This window comes from Manis javanica, chromosome 11 (genome assembly GCF_040802235.1).
Source record: "Manis javanica isolate MJ-LG chromosome 11, MJ_LKY, whole genome shotgun sequence".
Classification (NCBI taxonomy): domain Eukaryota; kingdom Metazoa; phylum Chordata; class Mammalia; order Pholidota; family Manidae; genus Manis; species Manis javanica.
The window spans coordinates 65,755,036-65,768,573 of NC_133166.1; the positions used below are offsets into that span (position 1 = coordinate 65,755,036).

The 13,538-nt window shown below is 44.0% G+C and overlaps 1 long non-coding RNA gene across 1 annotated transcript in view; it reads right to left on the bottom strand.

Annotated features, from left to right (window-relative positions):
* Window positions 1-11,770, bottom strand: part of LOC140844430 (uncharacterized) — a 72,709-nt gene extending 60,939 nt beyond the window's left edge. Inside the window, exons 1-2 of the long non-coding RNA XR_012122696.1 lie at window positions 11,286-11,770; window positions 8,047-8,395 (exon numbers count right to left, since the gene is read on the bottom strand). This is a non-coding gene — a long non-coding RNA (uncharacterized lncRNA). The remainder of the gene's footprint in view (window positions 1-8,046; window positions 8,396-11,285) is intronic.
* Window positions 11,771-13,538: the final 1,768 nt, after the last annotated feature.

A 13,538-nucleotide genomic window follows, 5' to 3' on the forward strand; every position in this document is an offset into this window, starting at 1 on the left:
TGGAGAAATTGGAACCCTCATACGCTACTGCTAAGAATGGAAAATGGTTGATTTTCCATTCTTAGCAGTCACTTTGGAAAACAGTCTGGCAGTTCTTCAAAATGTTAAGCATAGAGTTATCATGTGACCCAGCAATTCCACTCCTACATAGATCCAAGAGAATTAAAGCATATGTCTACACAAAAACTTGTACACAAATGTTCATAGCAGCATTCATAAATGCTAAACAGTGGAAACAATGCAAGTTTACATCACTGATGAATGGATAAATAAAAGGTGGTATATTGTGATGGAATATTATTGTGGCAATAAAAAGGAATGAAGTACCGATACATACTACAACATGGGTGAACCTTGAAAACATTATGCTAAGTGAAAGTATTCAGTCATAAAATGCCACATACCATATAATTCTATTTATATGAAATATCCAGAATAGGCAAATCTATAGAAACCAAAAGTAGATTAGTGATTGCCAAGGGCTGGGAGCAGAGGGAGTGGAGAGTGACTACTAATGGTACAGGGGATTCTTTGTGGGATGATAAAAAAGTTGTGGAATTAAGTAGCAGTGATGGTTACATAACTCTGAATATACTAAAAAATACTGAATTGTATACTTAAAAGGGTGAATTTTGTAGTATGTGAATTATATCTCGATGAAGCTGTTATTTAAAAAAACAATGTTAAAACTTTGGAAAGCCAGAATAGATATAATTACCCACTAGAATTTAGTATATAATCAAGGTGGCATTTCCAATAAAGAGAAAAGATGGATTATTCAGAAAATGATACTGGAAAAACATTCATTAGTGGGCTAAGAGTGGTGGAAAGGCAGAATTTGGAACTTCACCTTGCTCCTTTCACCTAAATCCAGATGTAGCACAGATTTACATGTTAAAAAAACATGAAAACATGAGAATTAAACAAGAATTTTTAAAACTCTCAGAATGGGAAAGTCAAAACACCGACACAAAGGCCCCTCCCAAAACAAAAAAAAACGTATAAATTTGACTTATAAGTGTTTTAAATTTCTACATGGAAAAAAATCAAGGTAATAAACTGGACAAAATATTTGTAAAAATATAACGTAAGTTTCCAGTTTTTTTTTTCTATAAAAAGGTTAGATATATCACTAAGAAAAAATGACCTAATAGAGAAATAAACATGAACAAACCATTTCCAGAAATAAAAAATGTAAATATGAAAAGATGTCAAACTTCCCTCTTAATGTACATTAAAACAACTAGATACCAGTTTTCATCTATCAGAATAGCCAAGATGAAAAAGTTTTCTGAAATACTGCATGTTCAAAGGTGTGGAAAAAAACCCTGCAGACAAATGTTTATAGCAGCTTTATTCATAACTACTAAATCTTGGAAGCAACCAAGATGTCCTTCAATCAGTAAGTGGATAAACAGCTGGTGGTATACCCACAAATTGGAATATTATTCAGCAATAAAAAAGAAGTGAGCTACCAGGACACAAAAAGACATGAAGGGATCTTAAATGCATATTACTAGGTGAGAGAAAAGGTTATATACTATACTATAATTCCAACTATATGACATCCTGGAAAAGGCAAAACCATGGAGACAGTAAAAATATCAGTGTTTGCTAGAGGTTCCAGGCCAGGGAGAGGGAGGGATAAAGAAGCAGAGCACAGAGGATTTTTAGCGCAGTGGAACTACTCTGTAGATACTAACAAAGGTGGATACATGTCAGTATACATTTGTCCAAACCCATAGAATGCACAACAATAGGGAATCTTAATGTAAACTATGGATTCTACTTAATAATCATATATCAATAACAAATATACCACGTTGATACATGTAAGAGAGAAAACTATGGAGGAGGGGAGGAAAGTATGTGAGAACTCTGGGCTTTCTGATAAATTTTTCTGTAAACTTAAAAACTGCTCTAAAGAAATAAAAGCTACTAATGTTTTTTAAACCCACTAATACATTGGTGGTAGGTGTGTAAATTGGTACAATCCCTTTGGAGTAGAACTTGACAATACCTTCCCAAAACGTTAAAACACATGCTCTTTTACACAGTCCACTTCTCAGACTTACCTTACATATGTACTCACAGGTAGGAAATGCCATTCATACAAGGATATTCATCAATTGTTTGTGATAGCAAAATACAGGAAACAACCTTGTAGTAGGCAGAATAATGACCCCCCAAATGTCTACATCCTAACCCCCAGAATCTGTGAATATGTATGGAAAAAAGGACTTAAAGTTGCAGATGGATTAAGATTGCTAAACAACTGATTCTAAAACAGGGAGATTACCCTGAATTATCTGGACCAGCTCAATGTAATCATAAGGAAACTTAGAAATGAAAGAGGGATATGGAAAAGGAGAGTCAGAATTTGAGAAAAAGTCCACCTACAGTTGCTGGTTTGAATATGAAGGAAGGGGACACAAGCCAAGGATTGCAGGTGGTCCCTACAAGCTAGAAAGGGCAAGGAAACAGTTCCTCTCTAGAGTCTCCAACGGGAAGGCAATCCTGCCAACACCCTGATTTTAGACCCACTGCAGACTTTGGATCTACAGAACTGTAACGTAATCCATTTGTGTTGTCTTCAACCACTAAATTCATGGTCATTTGCTACAGCAGCAATAGGAAACTAGTACAGACCTAAATGTCTATCTGTAGTGAACCAGCTAAATAAATGCAATGTAATTCCATGAAACCTTAAAGAAAAAAAGATGAGGCACCTCTATATATACAAATAGGGAATTCATTTCAAGAAAGACTGTTTAGTGAGAAAAAAAAGCAAAGCATAAAATTGGATATGTTATCTATGTAAAAAGGAGGCCAGTTTAAAATACATAGATACTTATACATGGATAAATTATCTCCAGAAAGATACTCCAGAACCTGGTAATATTTACTGCCACCAAGGAAGGAGAAATGGGTGACAAGAGGTTCCAATGGTGGAGATGCTCAATTTTCACTGTATCCTCCTTCATGCTGTTCTGCTTTGTGTTGTTTTTTTTTTTTTAATCAGTACAAGTATTACCTTAAGAATAAAGAAAAAGAAAAAAATTGTGAAAGTAAAGGAAGTGAGCTCTTCTCAGTCTAAAATGAGTTTTTAGTCTTTCAATCTTTTTAATGGGTATTAATTGAACCCCTTCCACAAGTGGGTCACTGTCACATGCCTTTTCTCCTTTCAATCTTCCTAACAACCAGGTTGGTGTTATTATTATTATCCCTCCCCACTGTTGAGGGGCTGAGATCAGAGAGGTTTAATGACCAAACTGTACAGCTGGTAAGTTTTTGCAGTCAGATTTTAACGCCTGGTCTGCTGGCTGCAGCGCCCTCTCCTCAACAGCTTAACTCTGGGTGCTGCTACACAGAGTTGCCGGACAGGGGTCTCAGCCCTCTCAGCTGCATTCTGAACCCTCTCCCACATCTCAGAGTTGAGGAGAAGGTCAGCCTCCACAGCAGCTCCGTCGGAGCTGCTTTCTGGATTGAGCCCACCTTCTTCTGTTACATCTCTCAGTAAAGCTCCTGTTGGGCCTTCTGGGGAGGGACCTCTGGCAGTGGTCACTGTGGCTCTAATTGTTCTCTCTGGTGGGCTCACACTGCAGTGGGCCCAAGGCAGCTACCTGCTTTCCTCCAGCGGAGATGACCCCTAGAGATGATGGGGCTCTGAGTAGTGTTACATCTTGATCAAATAAGGCTGCCCTGAGATTTCTCATTCCTTCAAGCTTGCAACTGGAGAGGACGGGGGTTCCCCCTGTCTGTCAGCAACTTGCAACTCCTGGGGAACAAATCCACCTTCCTGGGCCTCACTTTCTGGTAAAATGGAGATCATATTCCTGTTTACACAGACAGATGTTGCCAGGCCATTTATGTATTGGGAGCACTGTTTAAAAATTGCCAAACTGCCTTTCATGTTGAGGATCTCAAAGCATTTTAAAAATGAATAATTAATGAAGTTTAACTTCCAGAAAAGGCAAGAATTATTATCTTCATTTTATAAATAGAAAAAAGGTCATACAATCAATGGCAGATGTAAGAAACAGATGTAAGAATTCTGCTTTTGTCTCTGGCTGCAGCCACTAAATCCCACCCCTGGTAGCACTGACAGACCTCCTTTCTGCTCTCTGACTTCTGGCCAAAGATGTGGAATTGGCCTTTATATGTTTCCACTTAAAGGTCTGAATTCTATGTGTGCTTTGATATGTCTGGAAATTTATAAAAGAAAAGGAGAAGAATATTTGATGCCTTTCAGAAGGGACTGAGCCTTACACTGTGGGTGGGGTCAAATGCCAATAAAAGAAAAATAAAAACCCACTCACCAGAACTTCAGGTTATTCTCTCTCTGAAAGAACCTCGTTTGTTAAAACTAAAGAGTTTGTCTTTAGTCACCAAATTATTGTTGTAGGAATAACAAAGTCACCATTTATTGAGCACCGTCTGTGTGCTGAGCACTGCTCTACTTACTGGCATACATTATATTGTATGAGTTCCATAAACACCTGAGGAGGTTTTTATTATTCAATTCATATCATAGATAACATAGCTGGACTTAGAGACAGAAGATGGGTTGAGAAAGGAAAGAGGGAGAAAGTTCGAAGGAAGTTAATTAAGCAAAAATGTTTGCATATATACTCTGTGCCAGATGTTATGTTGTGATAGTTACAAAGATAGAGATACAAAGATGAATAAAATAGCACCAGATTCCTGTTCTCAAGGAGTTTATAGCCTTGTGGGTGGGTCCTTGAGAGCTGAGGAGACAAGCATATGAAAAGTCAAATAATGTCCATACAATTCAGTCCAGAAGTATTTATTGACTTCTTGGTGTATATATATGTTAGACACTGCATTATTCACAGGGAATGATCCCTCTTCTCATGGAACTTATAGTTTAGTGGGAAAGTTGGACATTAATCACACAGATTTAAAATTGCAATTGAATGGAATGAAAGACACCAGATGGGCTACAGCCAGACAAAGGATTAGTATCCAAAACATATAAAGAACTCCTACATGTAGTAAGAGATAATCCAATAGACACACTGTCAAACCAACAGGCAATTTTTAAAAGACAAAAGGCAAATGGCCAATAAACAAATGCAAGTATGCTCAGTTTCTCTTGTAAATGGGGAATTGCCAATTAAAACACTGAAATACCATTTCAACCCATCAGCTTGGCAGAAATTTTAAAATCTGATATTACCAAGTGTTGTTGAGAATGCCAAGTATGGGAGCTCTTACACATTGCTATCAAAGTGTAAACGGGTACCACCACTTTGAAAAACTGTTCAGCCATGCCAAGTAAAGCTTCCAGTTCTCGTGGCCTGAGCCCAGTCATTCCACATCCAAGTGTCCACCCAGAAGGCTCACTTTCACACAGGGGATAGGTATAAAATATTAACTGTAGCATTATTTCTAACAACAAAAAGTATGAAAATAAGTTAAACATCTTCCAAAAAGAGATGGATAAATAAAATGTGGTGACTCCTACAATGGGATTCTAATCAGCAGTGAAAATGTATGATCTAGAACTCCATGTATCAGTGTGGATATATTTCAAAATCATGATGCTGAGTTAAAAAAGCAAATTGCACCATGATATATTCAGTATCATGCCATTTCTTCAAAGTTTATCAACATGCCAAACAATTCTATTAAGTGTTTACAGGCACAAACATATGTAGTGAAAATACAAAGCATGCATGGGAATGATAAACCCCAAATCCAGGAGAGTGGTTAGCTTAAAAGAGGGACAGAAATGGGTTCAGAGGGCTCCACCTAGATCTGTGAAGTTTTTTTAAGTGCCCTCAAAAAAGACATGAAGAAAATATGGCAAATGTTAAGCTTTGGCAAAGGGGAGGTCAGTGGGGGGTGAGGGGGTGCACAGAATAAACAGGTGTTAATGATATTATTCTCTGTAGTTTTTTATATGCTTTGATCAAAGGAGGATTTGACTGAATTGGAGGGTAGTGAAGGTGTATCTGAGAAAATGATGCTTACTTAGGATGAGAGCCAAAAATTGAGCAGGTGAGGAAGGGCAAAAAGGTGTACCAGGCAGAGTGAACAAGCTGTGCAAAGACCCTAGGGTGGGAGAGTGAGCATACAGACGGGCAACTGAGACCCCCCAGTGTGGCCAGAGTGGAGGGAGAAAGGGGCTGGGCTCCCGGATGGGGCTGGGAGGATGGTGCACAGATCCATGCAGTGCCTCATAAGCCATCTTGCAGAGTCAGGGTTTCACCCTAAATATAATAAGGAAAGCAGCAGGGATAGAAAGCTTTGGGGGCCCAGAGACACTTCACTCAACCAGATAACAGAACAGAGAAGGAATTCTAGAAGAGGTGACTCACATTTTGAGTTGTGGAGAATGAGTGAGAGGAAGCCAATTGGGGGAAGGAGAGGGAGTGAAGTGCAAATTCCCTGGATAGGACCCAACAGTAATAAAGACGCAGACGACTTTCAATAGTGTGGTCCTAGCTGAGTACTACACCCAGGACTAGCTAAAAGGTGTTAGAAAATGTCGGACGAGAGTGTCCACGAAGACAGAGAGGGCTTGTGGTCCCAGGTTGGGCAGCCTTAAGCCAAGAGAGACACGCCAGATGTGGGTTGTAGGTGGCTCGCTCTAGCAGTGTGTGTGGGTGGTGGTGGCGGGGGTGGGGGTGGGTTCTTTGAAGGAGGCAGGAGTGCAGAGAGATCTTTGAAGGGAACGTGTTCGTATGTTAAACTAGGGTGTCTGGACTAAGGATGATGAGGTGGAGAGAGCCTGGGAGGTATTTGGGAGGGAAGGCGAGGCGTCTAGTATGATGGGGTGGGTGGTTAGCGCCATCCCTGATAACGGGGCCAGACAGGGCGAGGTGAAGGTGCGTGCGGGCAAGCCAAGCGGAACGGCAGGGCAAGCCCTGGGATGGGCGCGCCAGGGGCGGCAGACGCCAAACTGGGAGTGGAAGGTGCCTCCTCCAGGCGGTTATTAACCGCTCTCAGCAAATGAGTTAGTCCAGGAGGAGGGCAGAGGATGAAGAAATTGGGCGGGTCGCCGGGGAACTACGAGGAATGGTATTGGGGCGGGGTAGAGAAAGAGAAGGACAGGAGGGGAAGGACCAAGCGGACTCTGAGCGGCCGCCAGGTCAGCCCCGCGCGCGGCCGGGTGCGCTGGGGCCGTGGTCGGCCTCCCACGCCTCCCCGTGAGGCTGCAGGCGGAACCCGAGCGCGCCCGGCGCCAGCTAAGCGCCGGGGAGCGGACCCAGACCAGGGACTTTCCGCAGCTCCTCCGGTTGCTGCTGCCGCAGCCGCCAAGGAGAACCGGGCACCGGCGCGGCCCGGGCGCGGCCGCCTCTTGCGGACGGCTGGGCCACCGGCTATCCCCGCCACCCGGGCTCCCCGCGCGTCCAGGCCGCGCCTCCCCGCGCCGCGTCCCCACCGCCTGCGGACCCGCGGCGTCACTGCGGCTCTGACGCGCGCTAATGGAGGCACGGGCGGAGGCCGCGCGGCGCGGGCGACCTCCGGGGAGGTCCCGGTTCTTGCAGCCCGAGGCCGCGTCCTTGGCCCTACTCCAAGGGAACCTCGATTTTCCAAACTTGAGAAGGCTGGCTGGCCTTCGGCTACTGATAAGTACGCAAGCGCTTGGTAAAAGATTTTGAACAATGCCCGGAAAGAAATAGCCGGACCCAAGAAAGAGACTAATACTAGCCGCCAACTAGAGTTCTGCTCGTGTGCTCGGCACTCTTAAGAACAGTAATAATGACAACAACCATAATAGCCACCATTTATTGAGCGCTAGCCGCTATTTATTGAGCGCTTACTCTGTGCCAGGCACTGTGTTAAGCGCTTTGCAGGCAATAGCCTCCGGAAGTAAGTACCGTTATTATCCCTATTTGCAGAAAACCGGGGCACAGAGAGGTTCAGTAACTTGCCCCAGGCACACAGCTAGTTGATGTAAGTGCCAGAATTACAACCCAGGCTGTCTGATCCCATGTAATCCTCCTGATAAACCACGAAGGATCGCTCTCTCCATCTTAAAGATGAGGAAATTAAGGCACATGGAAATATAAGTACCTTGCCCAATCACCTAGCTGGAAAATGGATGAGTCAGAAAGCGAACCCAGGGCTCCTCTCTGTCCGCAGAACCCGCGGTCTTGGCCATAGGCGACGCTACTTCCAAACCACCTCCGACAGCCCAGCAGGCTCTGGTCCCAGCTCCAAGAGGCTCAGCCTCTGCGGGGTTTAGGTGGGTTCCCGCGGCCTCCGATCTCCAGGTAAATCGGATGTTTCCCGGCATCTCCTCTGCTCGTCCCGCAGGCATCAGATAGGGACGCGTAACTCGGAATCTGGTCGGGCCCGGACGCGCGGTCCTCAGAAGGGATGGAGCGGGGGCGGAGGCAGCGGAAGGGATCCCGGGTTCCACCTGCAGAGCGGAGGGGTGGTGGCTTGCCCAGAGCGGCCGGCAGAGGGCGCTGCCGCACGCTCTTTGGGTCCCACGATCACCAGACCCCAGGCGGGCAGGCCTTGCCCTGAAAACGCCTGGGTTCTACCCTTCAGTGGGAAATTTTCTTTCCTGATGTCTGTTATCCATCTGGCCCCTCACCTCGGCCCTGGGCCTGCTTTTCCTGAGCACTCTTACCCTTCTTATATGCTCCTGTCATACATCCCGTCATGGGCTTTCAAGGCTTCTGAGATCTCAATACTGGTTCCGTCACCGTCACTGAGAGGCAAGAACTCTGATTCCATCCCATTAAAAAAGACAGGTATTTGCAAGTCAAACTTGACCTTGTCTCCTTTTGTCAGCCCTTTGTGATATAAAATGGAGATAAATCACCCCACTTGAAATAGATAACTAATGACTTTCCTTCTCCAAAACAGGAGGAGGGAATTGGTTAAGGAAGACATAGGCAGATGAGAGGATCTATTTTTATAATAGCTACCCTGTATTAAGAACTTGTTTTGTGTTGAGCCCTTTCTGTGTCTTGACTGCATAATCCTCACTACAGCCCTAAGAGGAGTGCATCATTATTCTCTTTTGACAGATGAAGTCACAAGACCGGTAAGTGGCACTGCTGGGGATCCATCCACCAGGAGGATCTTACTTTAAGTCATGTTCCCATCACCCAGAATGTACAAGCAAATACAACACTGAACACAAAAGGTAAGTTAGAAACCATGCAAAAACCAAAATCTACTCTTCAGAGTGCTTAGAAATACCATTTGTAAATTAGGAACTTCAGTAGCTCCCTGAGCCCCAGTTTGGGACTCAAATGTCTAAAAAAGAAAAACAAAACCTAAAAGTGCAATGAGAGGAGAATTAAAATGAGGCTTTTAGCTTTTGCTTGGAAGAGCATCCAGAGAGGTCCACTCACGATATGAAGGTGGTTCTAGGAAAATATTAAAAGTATGAGAGGAAAAAAATGTTGTCTTCTGTGGTTTTTACTTTAACCAATTTTCATTTTGCTATTTGTGGAGTTTTTTTTAATTAATGTGTCTCCCTCCACCCTTTAAATTGGCAAGTAAATAGCAAATATAGAAGGTAGGCTGGCTACAAACTTCAAATGTGGTGGGTTTCTCAGGAAGGAGGTACATGGCTTCAAGTGGAAATGAGGATTAAATAAGGTGCCTTAAACATTTCGATGGTAAACTTTCCACAAGGAATTTAGATCATAAACCCTTAAAATGGGAGTTTTGTCTGGGTTTGGGCTCAGTATAGTGTCTAGAATCTGAGTGCCCTACATTCTACTTGAAATGTAGGACACAAACCAACATTTTAGTGTAGGTCCGTATCATCTAACCATCTGGGCCACCACTTAATGATTTTGCAGTGTGGCTTCTGGGGGATTTTCCTGTCCTCTGTATCTCAATCACACACCCTCCCTCAGACTCCTTACTTTTCCAGAAGTTCGCTCTGGGAATTCAGTCAAGGTGAGGCAGTTGTTGATGAAACTAGGCTTGTTTAAATACAATGACTGCTCAACTATGGAATCACCAACTGGAGGCTTTTCCAAACAGGAAACCACGGCAGAAGGGGCCTCATGAGACTTGTCACTCAATAGTTCTGTCTTGCACTAATGTCTTTGAACTAGAAGGATTCCCCTCTTACACAACACACGAGAGCCCTGGTCATTCCAGACTGCCTCTTGCAAAATTCTTGGACTTATTTGATCTTTCCTCTCTCTTCTTCTCCCTCATTCTTTTACTGCATTTATTCTACAAACACACAATTGAGAGCCCACTGTGTGTCGGTGCTGGGGGTTCAACAGAGAACCTAACATGAACTCATGAGTTTACATTCTCCTGTTCCCACCTGGCTCTTGACCTTATAGCTCCAGCGTTCAATATTGGAGAGGCCCCGCAGACTGGCTTCTCCAGGTGGGAACTATTGCTCAGATGAATCTAACATTCTGGCAGTTCCCTGAGACCATGCCCTGTGATGCCAGGACACCACCATGGTAACACCCATTGGGCAGGTTTGGGTCCTAACATACCCTCAGGAGCAGGGCCCGGAAGTGCTCAGCTCTAGGACTTTCCCACACTCCTTCCCTTTCTTTTCTAGTTGTCGTTCCTTCAGTTCATACAATCACTGTTGATGACTGAAATAGCTCAGCCAGTTTATGAAGCATCTGTTAAAATGAAAAATCCCAAAACTGCACTGTTCAAAGGAAAATGTTGGCTTAAACAAGCAACAGTGACTGTCAGGCAAAGGAATGTGTCAGATAATGCTTATGAGTCTTTGGGGTCATTTTTAAATTGAATTTTGGAATTGAGTAATTCATAACAAAGGGGAAGAACACTAGGCCTGTTTTAGCTTTCAAGATTATTCAAATGGAATAGGTTTTCACCTATTTTCATCCTAGCTTTTCACCCTAGAAAAGACAGAATGCTTAAGGTAAATTGCCAGTTGTTGTCTTTTTGGAAAATCCATTAATACTAATAACTTGGTCTTGACCACTCAAATAAAAAGGTTTGAACCATAGGATTCAGATTATGTCCCTGTTTATCTCTTTATAAAGTAGATTCCAAATCAGTACTCACTCTTCTTGAATACGTGAATACCCCACCTCCCAAAACTGTCCCATTACTTTCTCTTGAGAAAGGCAGTGGCCCAGAGACCAGGAGACTGAGGGAGACAACTTTTCCCTTACCTGAGCTGCAGAGCCATTTGACTCTAGAGAACTTTCATATTTGTGCTCTGCCTGCCTGAGCTCACGGTTAGGCATTCTCTGGCTAATGTCCCAAGTCTCCACCACGTGGGAGCCTGAGATATGCCAAAAACAATGCCCATTTGTAAAGGAAGTATATCCACTCACCAAGAAGTTCTTGGTGGTCAGTGTCTGTGTGTCCAGCTGCTGGGGTGAAGAGATTTGGAAACCACTGAACATTCCTGCTGGGATCTTGCCAAGCCCTTTTGGGAACCAGCAACAGCACTTGTCTGGGGAAATTAGTTTTGCACTTTCACAGAGTGAGAAATTCCTCAGGGGCATTCTTGTACTTGGGGAGAAAAATCAAACTCAGCTCATTCCTTCCGGGCCCATGCCATTAATAAGGCAGAGCGAGTCCAATTCAGTTAGGATAGCCTGGGGCTATGGGGTGGGGGCAGGAGCAGTGGAGACCAGCAAACTTCACCTATGGCATAAGGTCCTCCCTCCAACTGGCGCAGACAGGAGAGTTCAGGGAATCTGGTTGCCAGTGTAAACACCGCTGAGTGACTGCCAACACTCCCAAGCGAACACAAACCCTTCCTATCTTCCTAGAAACCCTGGCGGCCCAACCGGCTGCTTGCTGTCTGATGCAACAGTTTGCAACGCAGTTCTGGGAGCCGAGCCCGTTGCCGGTCGCTGGGCGTCTGCTGACGCGCGTGCGCGGGCTGCGGCCTCGCTTGGCCGGGCCGGGGAGAAGCTTTTCACCAGATGTGCTGGGGGCGGGGCTGTGCTGAGGGCGGGGCGGGCCCGGCAGCTCGCCCTGGCGATCTGAGCTTAATTAAGCTTCTCCCGAGGCATTGGCTGACTGATTGACCCAGTGATCCAAAAAAAAAATAAATAATTAGAGAGGCCCGAATCGCCCTAAACGCGACAGGAGAGAGAAGTTGGGGAGCTGGCTTTCGGTTTCCAGAGCCGGGCCTTTGGATCTAGCCACCCTACCCGAGACCCCCAAATCCGAACTGCTGTCGGAGTTCCAAAGCTCATTAGGACGCTAGGCCTCACTTGCCTGGGCGCTCCTACCGGTTCTTCAGAAAGGGAAGAACAGTGATTACAGAGCGGAATAGAGGCAAAGTTTTTATAGCGTCTTGATCCGTTATCTTACCTGCCTCCTTTCTCCACCCGTGTGCGCCTTGGAAGGTTTTATTGGTGGAAGGAATCATAGCATCGTGGATGATAGCCCAAATGTTGCTTCTGCCATTTAGGTATTACCTGCCAGATTTACTTCGATACCCACATTCAACCTATATATTTTTAATTGACGTTTATTTTATTAACTTTCTTTATTCTTTAACTTTAAATCGATTTATTCCCCTTTTCTACGTAGCCTTGCCCTAAGAAATAACATTTGTGAAACCACAACTTTGATGTGCTAGTCGTATATTTTAATTCACATGAAAATAAATTCGTAACTATTCAAATTAAAAATGTATATGCTAGCTAAATTTTCTTGCCTACTACATTTGGAGGAAAACTCCAGAGGTCATAATAATAGCTAACATACATTGAGTGATTGCCAATGTCCCAGTCACTGTTCCAAGCTCTTTATTCTCAGATACCTTAGAAGGTGGGGGGTGTTCACATTTTACAGAGGAGAAAAGTGAGTCACAGAGAGGTTAAGTAACTGGCCTAAGATCACAGAGCCAAGATGCAAACCCTACTAGCCTCACTCTAGAGCTATACTGCGGGCCTATCTAAATAGCTAAGTTACTGCTGGAGATCACACAAGGCGTTAGTACCATTTGGATTTGAACCCAGGTCTGGCTGACTCCAGAACTGAGCTTTTAACTAATGTGTGGAACTCTTTCCTGCCTATTTTCCTAAATCTCAACTCATACAGCCTTATCTCTGTCTGCCTCCTTTGGAATCCAAAATGTGCTTCCAAGTATTTCTCTCCTCATCCTCTACACCTCCTCTTTCCCCTACCCCTGGTGGGGAGGGGAAGGTTCTCATTTCTAGTGTTTCCTTCTATTCTCTGAACTAACATAAGCCTTAAATCTCTGATATCTGTGAGAATCCCTACTTTGAAGGTCCTGTCTACTCTCCTCCACTGACCATAGAACCACTTAGAAATTCCATCTATCAGCATTGCAAAACTACATTTCCCAGACTGCCATTCTCACCGGGAAAGAGAACAAAAATCCTATGTCAGAAAATCTGTTCACTAGCTTAGATAAAGACTGGTATGCCCTTAGACTAATTCTTCTGGCCCCAGGAAGACATGAATTTCCCAGGCCTCAATGATTGGGTTGGAGGTGAGTTATTTCAGAAACAAAACCTTCAAATAGAGGCATAAATGAAGACTTAGCAGAAGACTTCTAAAAGATGACTGACCCCCTGCCCAGTACAGATGTATTTTCTTTT